At 49.0% G+C, this 12,227-nt stretch overlaps 1 protein-coding gene across 1 annotated transcript in view; it reads left to right on the top strand.

The window, feature by feature from the left end:
* The first annotated feature begins 6,782 nt into the window (after positions 1 to 6,782).
* VILL (villin like) overlaps positions 6,783 to 12,227 on the top strand; it is a 35,381-nt gene continuing 29,936 nt past the window's right edge. The window contains exon 1 of the mRNA XM_065666889.1: positions 6,783 to 7,278. The gene's annotated coding sequence lies outside the window, so the exon portion shown is untranslated. The remainder of the gene's footprint in view (positions 7,279 to 12,227) is intronic.

Genomic DNA, 12,227 nt, shown 5'->3' with positions numbered 1-12,227 from the left:
AGTGTGACGTGACCAGCATCTGATGTATGGGGGTAATGGACCAAGCACACACGTCAGAAGTAGATGGTGCTCTGGGCACTTTGGGGACTGCGGAATACAGGGAGGGACAACATGTAGCACGGTGACGGTTTCTCAGTCCTTTGGTGATTGATTTTTCTTGCTCCTTCCTGGTTGGCACAGGCAGGGCTGCATTCCTACAAACAATAGCTCACTGCATGGCTGGCCCCAGCACCAGCTACCTGCTGCACCCTGAGCCCTGTAAGTGTGATCCTGGCTCTGCCTGCAGGTCCCCGGGCTCAGCAGATTGTGTGATTTCTTCTCACACCCCTTTGCCTCCTAAGACTTGACATTCATTAGCTCTGTTGAGCAGATGTGAACAACAGGAGATACTAAACCCAGCTCAGCTACCAGACACCTGTCCTGGGGAAATATTTACTCTCTTTTGGTGAAAGACTTGGGAACAAACTCAAAAGTCCCTAAGGAAAAGCAAGATGTTCTCCCAGGGCACAGTTCCCATCTGTTCCCACATGGATGTCCCCTACACTCCCCATGCCTGGGCACCACGTGTCTGGGCAGCTGCTATGACACCAGTTTTGTGGGGGAGGCTGGTATGGTCTGGCAGCAGGGCTTCGGGATTTTACCCCCAGCCCCTAGCAGAGAGTGAGTGCAGTCACACGTGCAGCTGGAATGGAACGGGTTAAAAGTTAAGTTTGCAAGGGAGGGAGGAATTATTCTGTGGGCACCCAGGTATGGTCACCAGTGCGAGCTACTGGGTTTCCCACAGTTGTGAATACTGCTGGTCTGCCTGAACGCTGAAAGACAAACAGCGAGGGCGAGAGCTCCAGCAACCTTGGCCAGTAAAGCCAGTGTGTTCTGCAACTGTACCTTCCAGCACCCAGTGAACCTAACCCATGTGAAAACAATTAGGACCCATTGGTTTCACTGAGTGGTAAAGGACTGGCTTTATACCCCACAGCAGAGAAACCCAGGCCACATCTCCTGCAGGGCTGGGTGAGCTGTTGGGGACACAAGTTGACTTTCTGTTCTTGCTCGGACTTCCCATGTAATCTTGTCCAAAAGGCATAAATAACTCCTGCTTCTTTCAGCTCCCAGTGGGAACAAGACATTAATTCCTCGTCTTGCTTGCTCGCAGTGTGGTTTCCATGAAAAGACAGTGCCAAGGAGCCTGGTCCTCAGGGGGTGTCACCACCATGGCACGAGTGAGTTACCCCTCCGGTGCCCAAGGGCTGCCGTGGGGTAACCTTTGCCAGGCTCACACAAGCATTAACCAGTGCCGGCGCAGCTGAGCCTTCCCTGCCTGGGCAGCCCTTGCTGCGAAATGTCTCCTTTCTGCTGGATTCAGCTGATGCTGGCTCTGCTTGATGACCCTGACCAAAGCGTGCTGGAATTTGCTGGGTTTCATACGGTTTTCATTAGGGCTGAGAGAGAGCCCCTGAGGTTTTGTGAAACTCCTGAGCCATCCATCCGTACAGCAATTTGCAAACCCGCCCTGTTTGTGGCGATGTTTGGTTTTACTGATCCTCTGCTGTTTGTCTTCCTCTCCTCACTGCCTTCTTTTTCAAGGTAGACACGCTGCTCTACCTAGGGGAAACATCTGCTCCATACCATGGCTGAGGACTGAGGACAGGGTGGTGACAGGATGCTCAGGAGGAGGTTGGTTTTCATTACCAAGTTTTCAGGCTGGTGTTTGAGTGATGTGGGTTTGTTCTTGTCTTTACTATCCCGGTTTCTGCAGTGATATTGCTTGGGAATCCTTTTCCACCTGTATCCTGTTCTCCCTCCCTGGTATTATCCTTATAACAGCAGGCTATAATCCCTGCTACTGTCTTAAGGCAGACATGAGACAGGTAAGCATCTCAGTGCTAGGCTCCCACGATGCCTCACCCTGGGATTAAGTCTGTAATTCATCTGCATTTGCTTTGAGAATGGCTGAATCAGGACTTAACATCTCCAGAAGACTGTAATTTAATAACAATAATCAGCAGCTGATGGTCCAGATCAGCTCAGCTGGTTGTGGCTTATGTAAAAATGAGAGAACCTCCCAGGAACAGAGACATCACAACTTTGCTTTCCCGCATATTACTCCCGCATGGTCAGACTCTGCGAAGTCCACCACGTTGCCTTGAAGTTCACCCCATTGCACTCTCCATCTCTTTACCTAAAGGGCCAGCTCCTGCTGAGTCTTCATTGCCACCAAGTACTTCCCTAAAGCTTCTTGGCATTCTGGAAAAGCAGGATAATTTTCTGAAGTCATGGCAAATCTAAGCTTTTCTAGCACAAACCTAATTCATCCTAGCAGACAGTAACACAGAGAACATCAGGTGCCCAAATTCCAGCATCAGCACTAATATGGTTTGACGGTGACCTTGCGGTGATAAGTTTGGGGGACTCAGGTCCTTCTGGAAGCCTCCTCAGACAGAACAATGCTTTGAATAGATCCGGATCTACACCAGGGCCCCTGTGCCGCATTCCTCCCCTGGCTGGAAGGCAGCCAGGGCTGCTGTTTGCCTGTGCCACGTCATGGTCCCACCTTGGCTATCCTGTTTGCTCAGTGCACCTGCTAATTCATGGTAGTGGCAGGCGAGAGCAAGCGGAGAGAGGTGCAGGGGAACCCACACCCGCAGTGCACACAGGCACGGTCAGACACCCCAGGGATTGCCACCTCCCCCTGTGCCCAGGGAAGCTGCAGATAAGCCTCCGGAAAGGTGACGGTAGCTCTCTTGCTCCGAGTCAGGGGCTGTTCACCGATGGGAGCCTGGGAGAGACACCCTCTGTGCTTCTCTCTGCATTTCCACAGATGTAACTTTGGAAAAGAAAACATGCTGCAGAATACCGCTCTCAAAGCCTTCAGCAGAAGCCAGAACTCATGCAGGAAGACCAAGGGCTGGGGGGAAACTGGCATGGTATGCGTGTTTTCATCAGCTGTGTTCTCTCCCATCAACGTAGTTAGTCTAGTTATAGTCACTGAGGTATTTCTCCTTGCTAGTAGAGGCTTAGAGCTGTGCCGTCCACATTCAAGGATGGGTTATAGACATTTTAGGACATAGAAGAGGGATTCAAGGCTGACCTTGGAAAACCTTGCTGTCGTGCTACAAGATGTCATCATCTCTGGCCCTCTCCTTTTCTTTTGCTGGGGGTACTTCTTCCCATAGCCTGGGGAAACATGAGCCACGTGTCCCCAGTTCACAGCCCAGCATAGCTGGCTTAAAATGGGTTTTGCACCAAGATTGCCAAGCAATAATTTGGAACAACAGCCACAGGTTTCTTCTGCCTCAATGTGGTAAACTCCAGTGTCAGAAAGACTGCTCCTGTCTTAACCTGCTGCAAGCTGCTGGCTCCAGGAAGGCAAACTGCATCTCTAGAGCTCTTGCTATAACTTGAAATGAGTATTTAGCCGTGCGTCATGGCTTGCCAGGGCCACTCCTTTCTTCTGAATTCAGAGGAAACGATTTGGCCCATCCAGCCCCTGCCTCCATGGGATCCTCCATGCACAGCATTGCCCAGGAGCTTTGCTTAAAAGGATCCTTTGCAGGATCAAGGCTTCTCTGTGTGCTGAGAGCCACTGACTGTCACCAGCTGACCAGAGGAGCATGCAGTGACTCCTTACAGCTCAAGACGATGTATCTCTGTCAAAGCAGCATAGCCGTGCACCATGGCACTGCAGCACAGGAACACTCCTCACCCCCATTCCCAGGCACCTTTCTCTGTTCCAAGACATTTCCATTAATGTCACTAACCATTAACCAGCACTGTTACCTGTCAGAGGCAGCTCTGTGCTGTTCAATCAGCTGGCGCTCTCACAGAGCACTTCTTTACCAAATCATTTCCTTGCAAAGCCCCAACCTCCACTGGTCCAAGCCTGCCAGGCCAAAGAGCAAATCTGTGTTCATTTTCCAGCATCCATCAAACCTCCCCTTGCACACAGCCCGGCCAAATCCTGAGGCTGGCGCTCCATCCTTCCTAGCTGCCCGTCATCCCTGCCTCATCGTCATGATTAGATGGCCATCATCACCATCATGGCCATCATCACAGGTCAGATGTCGTGGCTGGCTGAGATGTACTTCTCAGGGGGTCTTTTGCTTCAGCAAGACATAAGCCCCAACAAGTGAGGTCCTCGCATGTCCTACAGTCAATATACATGCATGTGTATTGCTTTCTCATCTTTTTCGCCATACCAGGGATCACAGCAGACAAGGGAACAGTAAATTATAACCCAGTCATCCTCTACTGGATCTGCAAGAGGCACTGGACCTGTAAGAGGCACTAATTAGATTTTCATCTGGACATCACAGTTTTGCAGGGCAGAGGAATGCCTGAGCAAGGCTATGTGAGGAATGTATAGTAAAATGTCACATGCTTTGGTCGTGGGTCAAAGCAAGCTCTCCTGTAACATTCTCAGGAATCCATTCATTGCTGTGGCTGTCAAAAGTCAGGACATTTAACCTCATCTAAGTAGTGATGGGTCTTTGCACTGGTGTCTTGGGCAACTTGTGGGGTTTTTTTGCCTCCTTCCCTTGCTTTTCCAAAGTGTGAGGCCCCTGCGGTGTTATCTCATCTGCAGGGTTTGGCCCTTCCCTCTTCCTCCCAGAGCTCCATACCCAAAAGCAGGGTGGAAATACCTTTGCAACGTGTCATTTGGCAAACACATCCTTGGCAGAGCCTGTTTCCCCGTGCACAATGTTAACCTTGTCCACAAGCACGTGGGGTTGTCAAGGCTGAGGCAGATGTGGGCCATTACACTGCCAAACCTTGAGTTTGCACTTCAGCAGTCTTCCTCCCAGCAGCTTCTGATTTACCCCACCATCAACCAGTGACAATGTCTTCAGTGTCTTAAGCTTGCACTGGGACATTCAAAACAGCCTCATCTGCCATCTGTATGCATGGAACAAAAAATTAAACCACATGGTCTTTGAGCTCTGGGAATAGTGAGTCAAGCCTTAGGACCAGAATATGAGTGCATCAGGTCCTGAACATAGGAAAAATAGCTGGACAAGAACATCTCAAATAATGTTCCGCTTATGAAAGTCAGGCTATTCTGCTTCCACCAGTACTGAGTTAAACTGCTTGGAAATAATGTTTTCTGCTTCATAACCCTGTGGCACGACCAGAATTAGCAGGAAGCAAAAGTGCCTACAGCTCAGCCCTAAACGAGCCCATGTTTTATGACAAGCATTTTCTTTTCCTTTCGCATTGACTGCTTGACATAGATCTCTACAGATTTGGGCTCTTTAAAAGCTCAGCATGATTATTTACTACTTCTTCACTGTGGTGATGGAAAGCAGGGACAGGCAGTTCAAACATCATCTGTGCACGAGCCTGAAGTGCATTATAAACTGTGGGTATAGGAATGACATGCTTTGTCCCAGAGCTCAAATTCACGTAGTTGCAACCACAGAAACAGGTTGGTTTTAATCAGTCTATATCAGCACTGAAAAGGGCTCAGGCACACAGCAGCTATTAATTAAACCCTTGATGATGGGCATAATGACTTCATGTGGGAAAAGGGGAACTGGAGCACAATGGAGTTTGGTGCTGATCCTCTGAGATGTCTTCGCCCCATCTTCTGAATGCCTCCCACCAGAAGCTACTGGTGTATGACCCACACCACTAGGCCAGTAGTGGACTTGGGGTTGAGTCCAGAGATAAAAGCAGACCCTGTTGTGGATTCCCATCTTCTGTGGACTGAAGGAAGACACAAAACATGGTTCCTCTGTTCCCTACAACAAAGGAAGTCACTCAACATGATGAAATTAAAAGCAGAAAAAGAATGAAAAATGAAAGGTGAAGGCTGCTATGGGTTTTATGAGCCGTAGCCTGCAGCCATTGAGGGATAAATTGCTTGCTAAGAGTCAGTTTTGCATTTTCATCCATGAAACTAAGATCTATGAAGCGTTCTTCATATATGGGCACACCCAGGCTGAATGAGCAGGTTCAACCCGCGCCCTCATTTGCAGCTATCTCTGTGGTGCACCAGTCTGTAGCTAATGTCACAGGTATTTTGGGTGCTCTTCTATTACAGGTCCCTTAGGTGGTCAGTGGACAAGGTCTATGGAAACTGTTGGTTTAAACCTTTTCCAATGCCCGGTTTAGCTGATGAGCTAATCCGTATCTATTTTCCACTTGCGTGGGTTAGTCTAAAAAATAAAGGAAATGGCAAGAGAAGCTTGATGTGTAGGAAGGGAAGGATTTGGATGGTTCCCAGTCCAGAGAGCTCATGTAGTCTCCATCCCTGGAGATAGTTAGAACACATCAGGACGCAGTCCTGGGTCCCCCAACAGCGGAACCACTGGCTGACGACAGTGCCTCCACCCCTCTCTAGAGAGGGATGTTCCCTCCACCACAGCCAGCAGCACCACTCAGGTGCCAGGCAGGAGCAGATGGGAATGAGAGATGGTTTATCTTCAGGTCATCCACAGCCCCACAGTGGCATCAGGGCAGATTTTGGACCGGGTGGCTCCATATTACAGATGCTTTTTTCTTAGCAAAGAGCTATGATATCACAACAAGTACTCACAGACACAGCTTTCTGCCTCAGAAGGTGGCTACAACAAACACTGCCAGCTTTGCTTGGGTTTATCATTACTTTTCTCCTGGGAGGGCAGCCTGGTTGCATGCTCCAGTGCTCTGTTAAGTCCCAGTTTCAGCCAGTAATCTTGACGGCAATCCTGACCCCTGCTCCCCATCGCCCTGGGCTGCAACACTCCCAGGCCTCCAGCCTGCAAGGACAGGGACACGTAGCACCCTGTGGGTAGGACCAAGCTCTGCCCTCAGACCAACTGCACCAAAACTCAGTACAAGTTGGAGTCAGTGTCTGGAGTCAGTCTTGGGCCCAAGAGCTAACGTGGCACTGAGCAGCACCACACCTTGCTTTGTCCAGCAGAGACAGAGAAAAGAGGGGGTGAAATCATCCCCTGACCTTTCAAATCTGGACAAATCAGGTTTCTAATTAAAGCAGCACTCAATCATTACTGCTCCGTGAATGCAGAGCTGGTGGATATTTGATGCAGTTGGTTGAAACCCTCTCATACCGGCTCCTTCTTCGTCCTTCCGTGAGCCTGGGAATGGGTGTGATCTCCGAGTAGGAGTGTCTCTGTGGTTAAGTAGAGGATTGAATTACCGAACACTGCTGTTCCCGAGCTGACTAGGTAGCAGAACAGCAAACAAAAGTGCCTTGAAACTAGCTCACCAAAGAGGAGAGAAGGCGCTGGTTTGGCAGAGGAGAGAGACCTGCGAGGACACCGTGCACTTTCCAGCAAGGTAGGTGCTTTTGCTGCACCCTTCTGAAGTTTATTTCTAAAGGCCAGCCCTGCTGAATGACTTTCGTGCTGTGGACAGTAAGAAACAACAACAAATAATTAATAGATTTAGTAGGTTTTAAAGAATTTCTCACTTGGTGTAAGCCAGGATGCCTGTACTGAAAGCAATGAGCCCATACTGATTTGCTCTCTCTGGGGTTGGAACACGCAGCTATCTCAGCTCATGAGAACCGGTCTCGGCTACGTATCAGCTCCGAGGACACATGCCTTTCATTTAGCAATCTGCACAGGCTGGCTTTCATTTCACACAATGAGCAATTAATGGTGTTTTGTTTTGGCCTGGTTTGTTTTATGCTTTGCTGCCATGGGGATTAGCTTAAAGCCTGTCTTTGCACCTCATTAGGGGTCCAGACAGCAATACAAGTTCTCATTGATAGCTCTTGTGTCATCTAATCGATAGATCCGCTAATGGCTGAACTGCTGGGTTGTTTTGCTCTGTAAGCACAAAGTGTTTTCTCATCCTGTTCATTTGAGATGCAAATTGCACTGAGGTAAAAATTGAGTTGTAATGGAGTTGAGCTGCAGGCTTATTGCCAATGTTTTGCTTAGGCGTGCCTACAAATACTTAACACAAAGGGGAACCGATATGAATTAGCATCTGTGGGAGGTGAATCCAAGATTCAGCCCTAGCACAGTTGTAAACAAATGTCGCAACAGATGAAGCAAACTGGCCCCACCAGAGCAGCACTGAGAGCGTGAAGCATCCAGGTGCACTTTACACACTGCCGCTAAATGGGCAGATCACAACCTGAGAAACAGAGATTAGACGGAGCATCAGCCCTCCTCTTCTTTACCATTCCCTGCCGGGTGGGAGCAAATGTTAGCATAGGCACTAGCCAGCGCAGTGCCCGTCAGGAAAGCCCTGACTGTCTCCCCTCACCTTCCAGGTAACCTCTCCTCCTCCTCCCTGCACAAACAGGCTGCCCTTTTCCTCCTCCGCCTCCCTTCCCCCGGCAGACAGCTAGGTCTCATGACAGTATTTCGCAGGCAGAACTTTGCGGCAACAGTTGCCAAGGTCTCCCAGCTGGGAGCAAAGGTTTTGTGCCATGGCCGCAAACGGTGTCACCCTGGCCTCCTGCTTTTCCTTGTATCGCTGCGGCTCCTCGCTAGGTTGAGACAGTAAATCCCTGCTCTTTCATAGCCAGGGATGCTGCAGATGCTCACAGTGTTTCCTGATCTCTTCCATGGAGCTGTGCGAGTGTTTTCTGGACTTTAAGCATGAAGGTTGTTACATTTTCAGCTATGGACCCCCTGGAGAGGTGTGGGACCTGTGGCATGGAGGAGATGCCCCAAGGATTCTGTGACTTTGGGCTGGATCTGTCCTGCATCCTGGGCCTCCAGCACCACCCATGTTGTGATCATTTGTCCCCAGCCAGGGAGGAAACTGGCTCAGAAACCTGCCCCATGGTTGGGAGATGCTGGGGCTCTGCTCTGTGCTAGGCACATCATGCTGGACAAGATGCCTTCCATTTCAGTAGAGCCAAATGCATGACAGTCCACTTGGAAACAGAGCTGTGCAATACCCTGTGCAGTGAAGGGAAGCTCTGGGTGCAGTGAAAGCCTTTGGGCTACCTTTAGGCTACCTGGCCCAGCTGCATTTTAACCATCCCTGGGGAACACATGAGCCGCCACCCCTCCTCAAGGTCCCTATTTCATCACAGGGAAAAGGCTCTTTTGCAGCCTGCTGAAACTTGCTCTGGACTGACACAATGCCACTGACTGGGCTATGCACGAGGTGTCCAACTGCACAAGGAAGGACTCCAGTGTGGACACACCACACCCAAAATACCTCTGCTCCAACTCTTTGTTTATTCACATGTATTCTTCAGTTTCTGTTAGCCTTCAGAGAAACAGATCGTACAGTCACCAGGGGATGCAACTCATTAAAACCTCTCCTTTCATGCTCTCCCTCTCCACACAATACAACTCTGGAAATGGGCCTAATTGTGATTTATCCTGGATGAGTATACATTTCCACTGTATTTCCACCCATTCTGAGTGTAAAACGAATGCAGAAAGGGGTGAACATTGTCACTATGTCTTTGGCACCTCTCAGTCTGAAAAGTCCTGTGAGAAGCAATCTTAATTTCTGACATTGGGTGATGTATATTTGATTCAGTTGCCTTGATTTCCAAGGACCTCTGCTTGAAACAGAAATCCTGCCATTTGTTATCTGTCTTTATCTGGGCCTATTCATGCTTATCTGAGGCAGTGCTGGGTAGAGTAACACTGAAACTTGTTATTACCTTATTTTCACGTCAAAGACAGGAGACATAGGGGATGCTAAATTGCATGGTTGTGCTCCATCCTGGGCAGTTCCTGTGGAATGAGCTATTCAGAGCAGCTGACCTCTCCTACCTAAAAATGTCCTGTTGCTATGCCCTTGGATGAAAGAATAGGTTTCTGTCTGGCCCTTTATTTAAAACTGTTCTTATAAGAACAGCTGAACAGGCAGCACAAGAAATTAGACTCTTTTGGGGGGGTTACAGATACTGTCTAGATACCTACCTTTGCTTTGGGAGTGTACTAGAGCCTGAATTACTGTACTTTGTTGCTGTATATGAAATTGCTATCTAGATCTGAGCAAATCCCATCCATTCCAGGCTTTTAGATGCCTGGTTCCCTTCCCTGTGCTCAGACAGAACTCCCATTGGCAACTCTGGGTGCAAAAGGCAGTCCCGGATGAATGGCCCTCTCTAAAGCTGTTTGCAGTCTTTGCAGGGGTGGTTTGTTCATTTGGCGTTGTGCAGTTGATGTGTCACTTTGTCAAAGCTGGCCTTCGTTTCTGCCAAGAGGGGAGTTCACACTCTTCCCACGTTCGTATGCTCTGTCCTGTGTGGACTGGGTTTCACTTTTTATACCAAGCAAGTGCCAGACGCACAGGTGCATGGGCTTGGGCTTTGCTCCTTGCTGTGCCATGTCGGGAGAGCTCAGGCATGCAGGAGCCCCAGAGCTGGGCAGCACAGGGTTTAGCTCACAAAATCATGATGCACCAACACCAACACAGCATGTGATACCACAGGGGCAAAGTTATGCCTTCATATTGCCCTGTGTCCCTCTGCCCTCATTCCCACTAATCCACTGTGTCTCCATTTGCCCCATTGTCTCCCTGGACCCCTTTCCTACCACAACAGTGAATAGCCACCGAAAGCCATCTTGGGCAGAAGACACAATCACGGAATCTCCCTCAAGGAACAATCACTTAAAGTGAGGAGGTTCAGGTAGAGACTGAGTGGCACCCACAAAGTCAGAGGAGGATCGAGAATGACCTCGCAGCAGCCCACCCGGTTTGAAAGGGCTGGATAAACAGTGATAAACACACTGAACTCAAGCCTAGAGGATAATACTGATATGGGTGATTGCTGCCAAAAAGCTGTGTGTTGCTGGTGTTCCCTTGAGAGGAGGTCCTGTGAAGGTAACTCATACCTTGGCCCAGCAGCACCCCATCCCAGCAGAAGCCTGGGTTGGGTTGGTTGGTACTTACGTATTTTGACACAAGTTAGGTGTCTTTGGCAGAAGTGTGTCAGCCAACACAGGCATAAAGTGAGCTTTACTTTGCAGCTCAGGAAATAACCCTTTCCTCTAAATAAATCCATTGCATCTCGTTGGTCTAGCAATGGAAATGTAGTCACCTATGGAGCACCATGCTTCAGTCCAGGTCATTTCATTTGCAATTCAAAATGTGAACCTGTTTTTTTGCAGAAGTCCTGGGTTTCTCTTCTCGCATTTGATTGTGATGCTTGCATATCCACACTGGAGCAAAACTGGAGCGGTCCTTTTGATAGTTAATATTGATCTTGCAACTTCCAACTGGAAAGCCAATGCTCTTGGAAGCAGTTCTCCAGCTTGTCTGAGCAGAGCCAGGCCAGCACCCCTGCTCCATCACCATCAAACAAAGGTCTTGATAGCAAGGGCTTATTCAACTGCGCTAGTTGACCTGTGCACCAGGGTAAACTTGCTCTTTATCTTGCACACATACATATATGCACATATATATATGCCTGCACTTAAAATAAATAGAAAATGGTTATATGCAGCACCGGAATCATAACTTTTAGACTTGTTTTTTATAAGGATGGACCTGGTGGGCACTGGTACTGGGGTTTAACTGTGGTTTTATTTATGGTATTTGGCTTGGTTCATGCTGACAGATCTGACAAGCAGAGAGTCAGGGCACAGTGAGTGGGACTGAGCTCACACGCTTAGAGAGGTGAAGAGCATTGTGGCAAACAGAGCTTTCCATCTGGGGGCTTTCCCTATAAGTAGAGGGGACAACAAATCCCTCCTGACCAAGATTCAGTGGATCTGCCCTAGACCCAATGTCAAGATGAGGGGAACCACCCAGGGAGAGTTCTCCTTAGACTTCAGCACCTAAAACCTAAGACATGCGGATGAGAGTGTGTGAATCCCACCCTCTAAGCCACTCTCGTAGCCTTCCTCAAGGCTCTTTTAACCCTGCATAGGAAGTGGTGCCCTTTCCTCAGTTTCAGCCGGGGAAATGCCTTCTTTTTAGGGTTTCTCTTCAAAACCCTTTCCATAAGCTTCTGCAGCACAGGTGCTCCCCAGGGCTCAGGAAGGTCTTGCACAGGTGACCAACCACACGTGTTCTCCTCCCTCATGTCTCAGCTCTGGTTTTACTGAACTGCCATCGGTAGGTTAAATAATGCTCCATTAAAATGCTGATGTGGGAAAGAATCATGAGGTTTTGCTTAGAGTGGTGAGTAATTAGTAGTTTGTGAGAACATTTCTAATCTGAACCACTTCTCTGGAAACCAGGAACAGGAATTTAAGATGGCTTCAGCTTTGTTTTCCTTCTGCGTGCATCTCCTGCCCTCACTGTGCCACGAAGCTCTGCCTTTGGATGCAGTGCTGGTCCTGAGCCAGTGAGCT

The sequence above is a fragment of the Lathamus discolor genome, chromosome 2, assembly GCF_037157495.1.
Source record: "Lathamus discolor isolate bLatDis1 chromosome 2, bLatDis1.hap1, whole genome shotgun sequence".
Taxonomy (NCBI): Eukaryota; Metazoa; Chordata; class Aves; order Psittaciformes; family Psittacidae; genus Lathamus; species Lathamus discolor.
The sequence above is the reverse complement of the archived record's forward strand: the minus strand, read 5'-3'. Positions and strand labels throughout refer to the sequence as shown.